At 35.8% G+C, this 9,099-nt stretch overlaps 1 protein-coding gene across 6 annotated transcripts in view; it reads left to right on the forward strand.

Annotated features, from left to right (window-relative positions):
• LOC106877704 (nociceptin receptor) overlaps positions 1 to 9,099 on the forward strand; it is a 170,168-nt gene that overhangs the window by 96,936 nt on the left and 64,133 nt on the right. Inside the window, exon 2 of one of the 6 annotated variants that reach the window (XM_052967347.1) lies at positions 4,894 to 5,044. The exons of 4 other annotated variants lie outside the window; for them this stretch is intronic. The gene's annotated coding sequence lies outside the window, so the exon portion shown is untranslated. Of the gene's footprint in view, positions 1 to 693; positions 773 to 4,893; positions 5,045 to 9,099 lie in introns of those variants that run through there. One more of the 6 variants, XM_014926860.2, reaches the window with a different exon arrangement.

The following is a 9,099-nucleotide window of genomic DNA, read 5'->3' on the forward strand; positions in this document are numbered from 1 at the left end:
AGACTTGGATCCAACTTGTACAAATGCAAAACAAAAGTCAAACATATAATAATATTAATAATAATAATGATGACAATAATAATAATAATAATAATAATAATAATAATAATAATAATAATAATAATAATAATAATAATAATAATAATAATAATAAGGTATAGGCACAGCCCAGAAAAGGTCACAGAAAATGAGAAAGCAGCCATACTCTGGGATATGCCAGTACACACAGATAGAGAAATTAAGGCCAATAGGCCGCATATAGTTGTCAGATATCACCAAGAAAAAATGCTTTCTAATCGTTGTATCAATACCAACAGATGTCAATATTTCTCTAAAAGAAACGGAGAAACTTTCGAAATCCAAAGATCTGGAAATAGAGGTAACTCGAATGCGGAACCTAAAAACAGTAACAATTCTTTTCTTGTTCTCCGTGTATTTCTTCTAGACGAGTTGTCCCTTGCAGTTTCTTTCTCACTTCCATTATTATCTTCTCTTGTTCCATCTTTTCTAGCCTTATTGTGGTCTTAATTTGTCTAATCTGATCAGACAGTCATTGTTAACTCCCATCCTTCAGCTCTTCATACTGATATCTTTCCAGAGCTCTAATAGCCCTTTCCTATAGCCTATTTTCTATGGTTTATTCCTAAAATAATATTCAAACAATAACTTTGTTGTTCTCCTTTGCTGTTAAAGTTCAGCAGCAGCTTTACGACCGGGCCTACGCTGCTGTTCCACAGGACACCTTCCGAACTCGACACCTTCCGAACTTGACATTTTCCGAACTCGACACCTTCCGAACTCGGCACCTTCCGAACTCGACACCTTCGCTTCAACGTCTTTGATGCCGTTAGAATTCATTCTCATAATTAACATTTCTCTTGTAACTGAGGTATGTATTCAAAGGTAACTATCAATCAGTAATTATACTGTGTTACTATCCGTAGACAGGTTGTCACCTAAGATTTCTGAGAGGCTTGTCTGCCCTGGTTTAAGCTGGTTTCTCTGCGTTGGTAGCCACCTCCAGTATTTATCCTCGCAATACTTAAAGACTCATATATGTTGTTGGATGGCCTTTGACTTTCTTGAGATCAACCGTCCTTTAACAGGTTTTATTTTTCGTCCTGCAGAGTATCAAACAAAATCCACCCTCCTCACCAAACAAACGCTTGGTAGGATTGTGGTTTAGTCGCCGAAGGCCATTTCATGAAAGAGGTTGTATTGAATTCTATGTTACCAATAGCAGTAAAAGTGACCTGACATATTACAATTACTATTATTATTACCAGTTCCGTCTCAACCACCAAAATTATTACTTCCACTAAAATCAATAATACTTTTATTATCTGCCAGGTTTTTGTCTCTCTCACTTTTATTATCATTCCAGTTATCATTCCTATTTACCATCATATTATTATGATAATTCGCACAATCATTACCATTAACAAAACACAAGTGGAGGTGGTGGGATGAACCTATGATTTCGGGTTTTCAAGCTTTCCGTTACGAAGATTTTCGGTATAGGTAGTGTGGGCGAAATTGGATAGACGCACCGCCAGCAAACAAGTTTCTAACACTGAATAGAAAGATAGCAAAGCCTCATCAGCAAGCAGGTTTTTAACATTAAATAGAAAGATAACAACATTCAAAGCAATAAAAAAAAAGAATAGAAGACGAAGACACCTGATTGAAGTGCTGTGCAACGGAACTGAACGCGAAACTACTTGGTTGTGAAGCGAGCTCCTTAACCATACAGCCATCTCTACACCTACATTTGTATACATTCGCTGCATGCGTATGGGTGTCATACGTATAGACACACATTGCTTACTGCGGCATCGTACACCTTCGTCTGTGTGTGTGTGTGTGTGTGTGTGGTAATACGTATGAGAACATGCAAACTAGCATCTTAGCTTCCATTATCCCTGTTTATTTCTTAAACTATGTATGTGTGTTTTTTCTGTGTTTTTTTTTTATATTTGCCTGTTTGCGTGTATCTAAGTATGATTATTTTCTGTCCGCAGCTTGATTCCATCTGTTCGCCTACAGAGTTGCAGATGTGTATGTCAATAATGCTTTTCATAAGCTGCTTTCTGCAATCGTTAACCTAAGAACAAAAACCACCTCTTTCCTGCCTGAGCGGCGTTCCATTCCATCCTTCTTTTTCTTCTTCCTTTTCAACCATACCCTTTCTTCTTTATTTTCTACCATACCTTTTCTTTCCGCTTTTATTTTCACTCTACCTCCAATTTCACCCAGTCTTAAATTCTCTTTATTTGTCTTTCCAACAACGTTTTTCTCCCATGAGGATGTGCAAGGACTAACTAAAAGCTGAACATGAAGTTTAGTATGTCGTATAAGCATAGTGAAAAATTTTGAATATTATAACGAATGTTGGATGACTAAAATGTAAAAAGCGTATTTTGTTGAATAGAATTTTACCCTCTGAAAATTAGGACACAAGTTATACTTAGAGTGGTAGAAATAAATCAAACAAGACGATACAGCTGGCTTAAGTTTGAATGCAAAATATAAATATTCCAGCAATGATATAAAAACATGGAGACAATTTCACACCAGAAACTTGAAGAAAGAGTTCTTTAAGTTCCATATTCCAAAAAATTATATAAATATATTTTTTGTGTTGAGTGATCTTTTCTCTTCCTTCTATTTACATTTACGTGTTTATATCTTCATATTACTCCTTAATAGAGTAAAAACCTTTTGCAAAGGCATAATAAAACACAAACTAATTATGAAACTTTTGTTTTTGAATTCTTCTACCCAAAAGTTCTTCAATCATGTTAAAGAAATCTTCCCTCAGAGAAACCTGAACATTTTATAAGGAAAATCGAATGGTGTGCAGATTGTTTTGACAAATTCAGGCTAGTGCATATTAATTTGACATAAATATACCAGGAATTCCCAGTAAGAATTTTATTCGCAGAAGAGCATATTACCTTCGGAGAAGTAAAAATTTGAATGAGACCTTTTGAATTTGGTAAAAAGAGTTAGCAACGTATTAATTTCCAACTACTTTTAAAATTCTTTAAACAAGAATTTAACATAGCTACGAAATTCCAGGAAAATTCATATATCACTGGATAAGATGAAAATATCTTTAATAATATTTTAGAAAAAAAATTATACATAGCTCTAAGCTTTAAAACCAAAGGTATTTCCTTCTATTGTAGAATAATTGTTCATCGGTTATAGCATAGCTCAGCGCTGTTAACAATAAATAGCACCGCAAATAACTTAATTTAATATCACAGAATGCTAAATCTTCCACAACTAAGCCTACTCAGATTTACTTTCTGTTTATATCATTATACCAATTAGGGAATTTGTTCTTTCTGCATAGATGGAGATCCATTTTGTTATTCGACAAAACATTCAAAGTTGTCTTATGGTTTGATGTCTCCATGTCATTCTACGACGAAACAAAATCAGTGGAATCCATATTGCAGACATTTTGTATGAAATTATTTCCTATGAGCTAGAACAGATCTCGTTAAAGCAATATGTTTAAGAATTACTGTTGAAATTATTCGCAGCATACGAGGGTGGGCCGAAAAGTTCATAAACTATGAAGAAGTGATACTACAGCTGTAAAATCTTGCATGCATTAATTTCAACACTTCTTATTAATAGCTGCATTATTTTATTCAGGTAAACTGGCATTTCACTGCTCAAGGTCTTCAAATGTAACTACTAGCTACCTCTCATGTAAATGGATAAAATTTGGCATCGTGGTATTACCAAGTACCTTCAGGGAAAGGGTTTAGCTCCCAAGCAAATGGTTGCTACGTTAGGAGATTACGCTCTAGTTTTATCAGCAGTGCAAAAGTGGGGAGCTAAATTTGGGAGAGGAAGGGAAAGCCTTGAAGATGACTCAAGGTCTGGACATCCTGCAACTGCCACCACTGAGGTAAACATTGACTGAGTTTACTACATGGTGATGGATTACAGACAATTGACAATAAATCAAATAGCGAAGGCTATTAACGTATCCCATGAGAGAGCTGAGACCATTCTGCGCAATGAATTTATACTAACAAAGGTTTTTGCTTGGTGGGTGCTACATCTTCTGACACCTGATTAAAAGCGCCCCAAGCAGATCACATCACAGGAAAATCCGACATTGTTTGAGGCAGATCCAGCTGGTTTCCTTGAACATTTCGTAACCCATGACGAATGTTGGCCAGAGACAAAGAGACAATCCATGCAGTGTAAACACCTCTTCTCATCTGCTCCAAAGAAGGTCAACATCGTTTTATCTGTAGGGAAGGTGATGGCATCGGTCTGGGGGTGTAAAAGGCATTACCTTTATTGACTATCATCAAAAGGGCCACACCATCGATGGAGAGTATTATGCCAACTTGCTGAGGCAGTTACGAAAGGTTGTCAAGACCAAAGACCCAGGAAAACCTACGAAGCGTGTCTTATTTCATCAGGACAATGCTCCAGTTCACAAGTACAGTACTTGGCGTGCGTAGCTGTGGCTTTGAACTAGTCGATCGACCTCTCTATTCTCCTGATTTAGCTCCATTAGACTATCATCTGTTCCCCAACATGAAAAATATTTGGCTAGGAAGCAGTATCGCAGTGTTGATGACATCATGTCTGCTGTTAATAGATTTTTTGACCAACAAGATGAAAGAGTCTTCACCAAGCGAATCCAAGCGCTGCAACATCGATGAAAGAAGTGTGGACCACAAGATAGACTATGTCAAAAAAGAAACCTCATTTGGTCACATTCCATAAGAATATTTTGGTCAGCCCATAACCTGTTCAGCCAACCCTCGTAGTTAAGTATCTGGATATAAACCTAAATTGTGAAATGAATACATTTTCCTTATCATGATAATAATAATAATAGTTTTTCTACTTTAGGCACAAGGCCCGAATTTTGGGGAATGGGCATAATCAGTGAAATCGACTTCAGAACTTGAGTGGTACTTAATTGATCGACCCCGGAATGACTAAAGACAATGTCGAATTCAGCAGAATTTGAACTCAGAACGTAAAGCCGGAAGAAATGCTGGTAAGCAATTTGTTCGACGCACTAACGATTCTACAAGTTCACCACTTTAACAACAATAGCAGTGATAATAATAATGATTTTCGATTTTGGCACAAGGCCTGTAATTTCGGGGGAGGAGATAAATCTGTTACATCGACCCCCAGCGCTCAGTTGATACTTATTTTATGGAGCCTGAAACTATGAAAGGCAAAGTCGACCTCGGCCGATTTTGAATTCAGAACGTAAAGATGGACGAAATGCTGCTACGGATTTTGTCCGGCGTGCTAACGATTCTGACATCTTGCGGCCTTCTATGATAGTAAAATGTTATCTTTTGAGCAGGCCTGTTGGTGGTGAAGGGAAGCCCATATGAGGATGTAGAAAGAGAATGCATGATATTTGGATGGAGGTGCAAGGCTTGGATATTACGGAACAGAGACTGAGTGACCAGGCATGGATAATAAAGAAGAACAGATGACTAACAGAGCTTGATGAGATTAAGAAGATGGTGACGATTGAAAATATAGTGAATGAAGATTAAGTGGCTACAGAGAATGTTGATGCGTTTAAATTGAATGAAGGTGTTTAGGAGAATGATGCTGGTTTAAGTTTTGAGAATGTAGAGGAACTGAGTGTTGAGGACAAAGGAATAATCACAGACATCACTGGTATCATTGAGAAAAGTCTGGTCATGGAAGTAAATGGGTTTAAGAAAGTGGATAGAATCTTGTTTATGGGATGGCCTCCGAAGGTAAATAAAACACTGAAAGAGATTAAGATGGATTGTATGACTGGAACAAATAGATTAGTTAAAGCTTGCATCATCTACATAGGAATAAAAATAGGTCTTGAACCAACATGTAAAAATGGAAAAGTAGAATAAAGCAATCAATGAACGAACTACGGAAACTTGTCAACATCCTGGAAAGAAAGAAACAAAGGAGAAGGAGAGATATCGGGAACTAGAATGTAGATATTGGTCAACAAAAGTGGTTAAATGTAATCCTTGAAGAGCCAAAAGAAAGAGTACTGGCTAAAGATATAAAAAATTAAAGATATGATGAAAGAATTGAATACTCTAAGGTCAGCAGTTTGCTCCAACAGGATCATAAAAGGATTAACCAGCAGTTGAACGGAAAGGTTAACAGCACTGAAAACCTGACGTTGAAAAAATTAGGTTTTGGAATGAAAAAGACCATAAGAAAGATACTGAATAGTTGAAGGAGATAAGATCGGGGGAAATGATGTAAAGTAGAACAATATAAAGATAACAGCTGAAATGTTGACCGAGCAGACAACAGAGTTTCCAAATTGGAAATGTCCATGACCGGACGGGGTACAAGAATACTGGTTGAAAACTCCCAGTATTACACGAAATAATAACTGTGTAAATGGATGAAATGATCAACGTCGGGGTCGAAATCCCGAAGTGGATGACCGCAAGGAAATCTGTTCTTTGCCAAAAGCACCACGGTAACTCTGATGTAGAAGTTAATGACAGGAATAATATCTAATTGTGTGTATGAGTTCATTGAAATGGAAGTCATACACTGGAACAGAAGGTCCACAAGATGAAAAGCCGTGGGATAAAAGATCAACTTCTGATAGGCAGAATGGTGTTGAACGACTGTAAGAAAAGATATATTAATTTGGGTATGACATGGATCGATTATAAGAAAGCTTATGACATGGTTCCGCATTCCTGGAGTTTAGAAAATCTTGAGTTCGTACAGGTGTCTGTTAACATTTTGAATTTTATCAGACCAATGAAGAAGTTGAATATAGGGTTAACATCACGTGGAAAATTTTTAGCGAAGGTTTACATGAGGGATATATTTCAGGGAGATGGTCTGTCGCTATTCCTGTTTGTGATTTGTGTGATACTCCTCACGCAAATATTACGAAAAGTGACATTAGAGTACACCTTGAAAAGCAAAGAAAATTTGAATCACCTATTGTATATGGATGACTTAAAGATCTTCGAGAAGAGTGAACGTGGAATAAATAGTCTCGTTTCAACAGTACACGTATTCAGTAAGGATGAAATTTGGGATTAATAAATGGGGTGTGCTTATCATAAAAAAGCTAAGTATTGTCGTCTAATGGTGTAGAACTACCCAACGGCGAAAGAATCAAGGCTGTTGAGGTGGGTGGATGTAAATATTGTAGAGCATAACAAAATGAAGGAGAGTTAGACGAATGCGAGAATACCTCAGAAGAACCAAATTAATTATGGAGAGTAGACTCGATGGAAAAAAAGATCAAGGTAATGAATACATGGGCTGGCTCCTTTATACGCTATTGCGGTGGAGTTTCTAAAGGGACAAAGAACGAGTTTGAGGAAGTGCATAGAAGAACCAGGAAAGTGATGGCAATGAACAAGAAACGGCACCCTAAATATCAATAGACTGTGTGTGTCTAAAAACAAGGGAGGAACAAGTCTCGTAGGATGCAAGATCTGCGTTGTCAATGAGGAAAATAGTCTGGGATGGTACGTCAAAGAGTAGATTGAACCTTTGGTTGTTGCTGTTAGACATAGCAGCACGATACCTTGTGAAAATGTGACACATCTAAAAGCATTTAAGAAGCAAGATGGAGGAGAAAGATTGAGCAATTGAAATATGAAAACGATGCATGGGCAATATCCCAGAGAAATGGAAGGGAAAGACGAGATCTACAGCTGGAGATGGCTGAAAGGGTGCATTGAGGCATTGATACATAAACCTCAGGAACACGCCCTAAGAACAAAGTTCTTTTCCGCTCTTACAAAATTAACTGGAACAAGTGAAATCAAGAGCTCTCGAGAAGTAAAAGGAAAATAATAGATTATAATCTATCATTGTATATTCTGGAAAACAAATAAGTTTCAAAATATCATAACCAAAGTTATAAAAGTAAAGTTTAAAGAGAATAATCATTTTCTATACGTTTGCTTATGAAATAATGAAATAACAAGCAACATCCAAACAACAAATATGAAACATTTTTTGCGGAGTGTTATTCTGTTAGCAAGAATTCGATTCCGCCCACCTTTCTAAGAAATTTTAGTCCCAAATATTAACAGGCATGTGTCCTCATTTACTTTAGAAGAGGCACGCTTTTTAACCCTTTTCATTACTATAGTGTGCCTTTTCTTCAAATTGGATGCACAGATAAAATACAGGGTACAAACTGGATGAATGTTCTCAAGCATATGAAGCATATCAAAAATACCTTATGGTATAATCAGTTTATAGTTTAAATTACAAACTCAAGAAATCAAAAGCTTTCTAAATTTAATCTTCTTCCATTTTCCTATGAATCATTGATATCATAAGATTTTTCAAAGAAATTCGATTAAGGCAGGCAACAAGATTTGTAAACCTTGTAGAATTTTTGTCAACCATTATAATTCCTTAAATCTTTACAACAACAATAATGTTATCTCTTCCCATATTTATAACTGCATTACCTCTAACAAAGGCATCCTCAACGTTAGTTATATTCCATAAAAGCTCCAATGTAATATGTATAGTCGGAAATGATATTGAATTCCGAATTATTGTGATGTTCGTCTTTATCAATATATCTAATCGTGAAACCGCAAAAATGATTTTAAACAAATTTATGGAAGAACTTTCGTGGTTTTAAAGTATTCGAAGGTTACATTTTCGTCAGCCTACCCCATAACATCCATGATAATTTTCGTTAAAATTTACACTGGGAATGCTGAAACATAGAGTTCCTTAATAACTGAAAATATTAATTAATTTTTTTTCCATAATTTCCTATTAAAACAAAAAAAAAAGAAGTAACTGACAAAATTTGTTGTTTCGAAAAAGAACATGCTGACTATCAATCTATCTGTCTATGTATGTATGTATGTATGTATGTATGTATGTATGTATGCATGCATGTATGTTTTTTATCTATCTATCTAGCTAGCTAGCTATCTATCTGGATGGATGTGTATCTATGTCTATCTGAATACAAATATATATATATATATCTTCCTAGTGTTTTCATGAAATGTATGTATGTATATATAAATATATGTGTATATATATATATATATATATATATATATATATATATAT

Source organism: Octopus bimaculoides, chromosome 4 (assembly GCF_001194135.2).
Source record: "Octopus bimaculoides isolate UCB-OBI-ISO-001 chromosome 4, ASM119413v2, whole genome shotgun sequence".
Taxonomy (NCBI): Eukaryota; Metazoa; Mollusca; class Cephalopoda; order Octopoda; family Octopodidae; genus Octopus; species Octopus bimaculoides.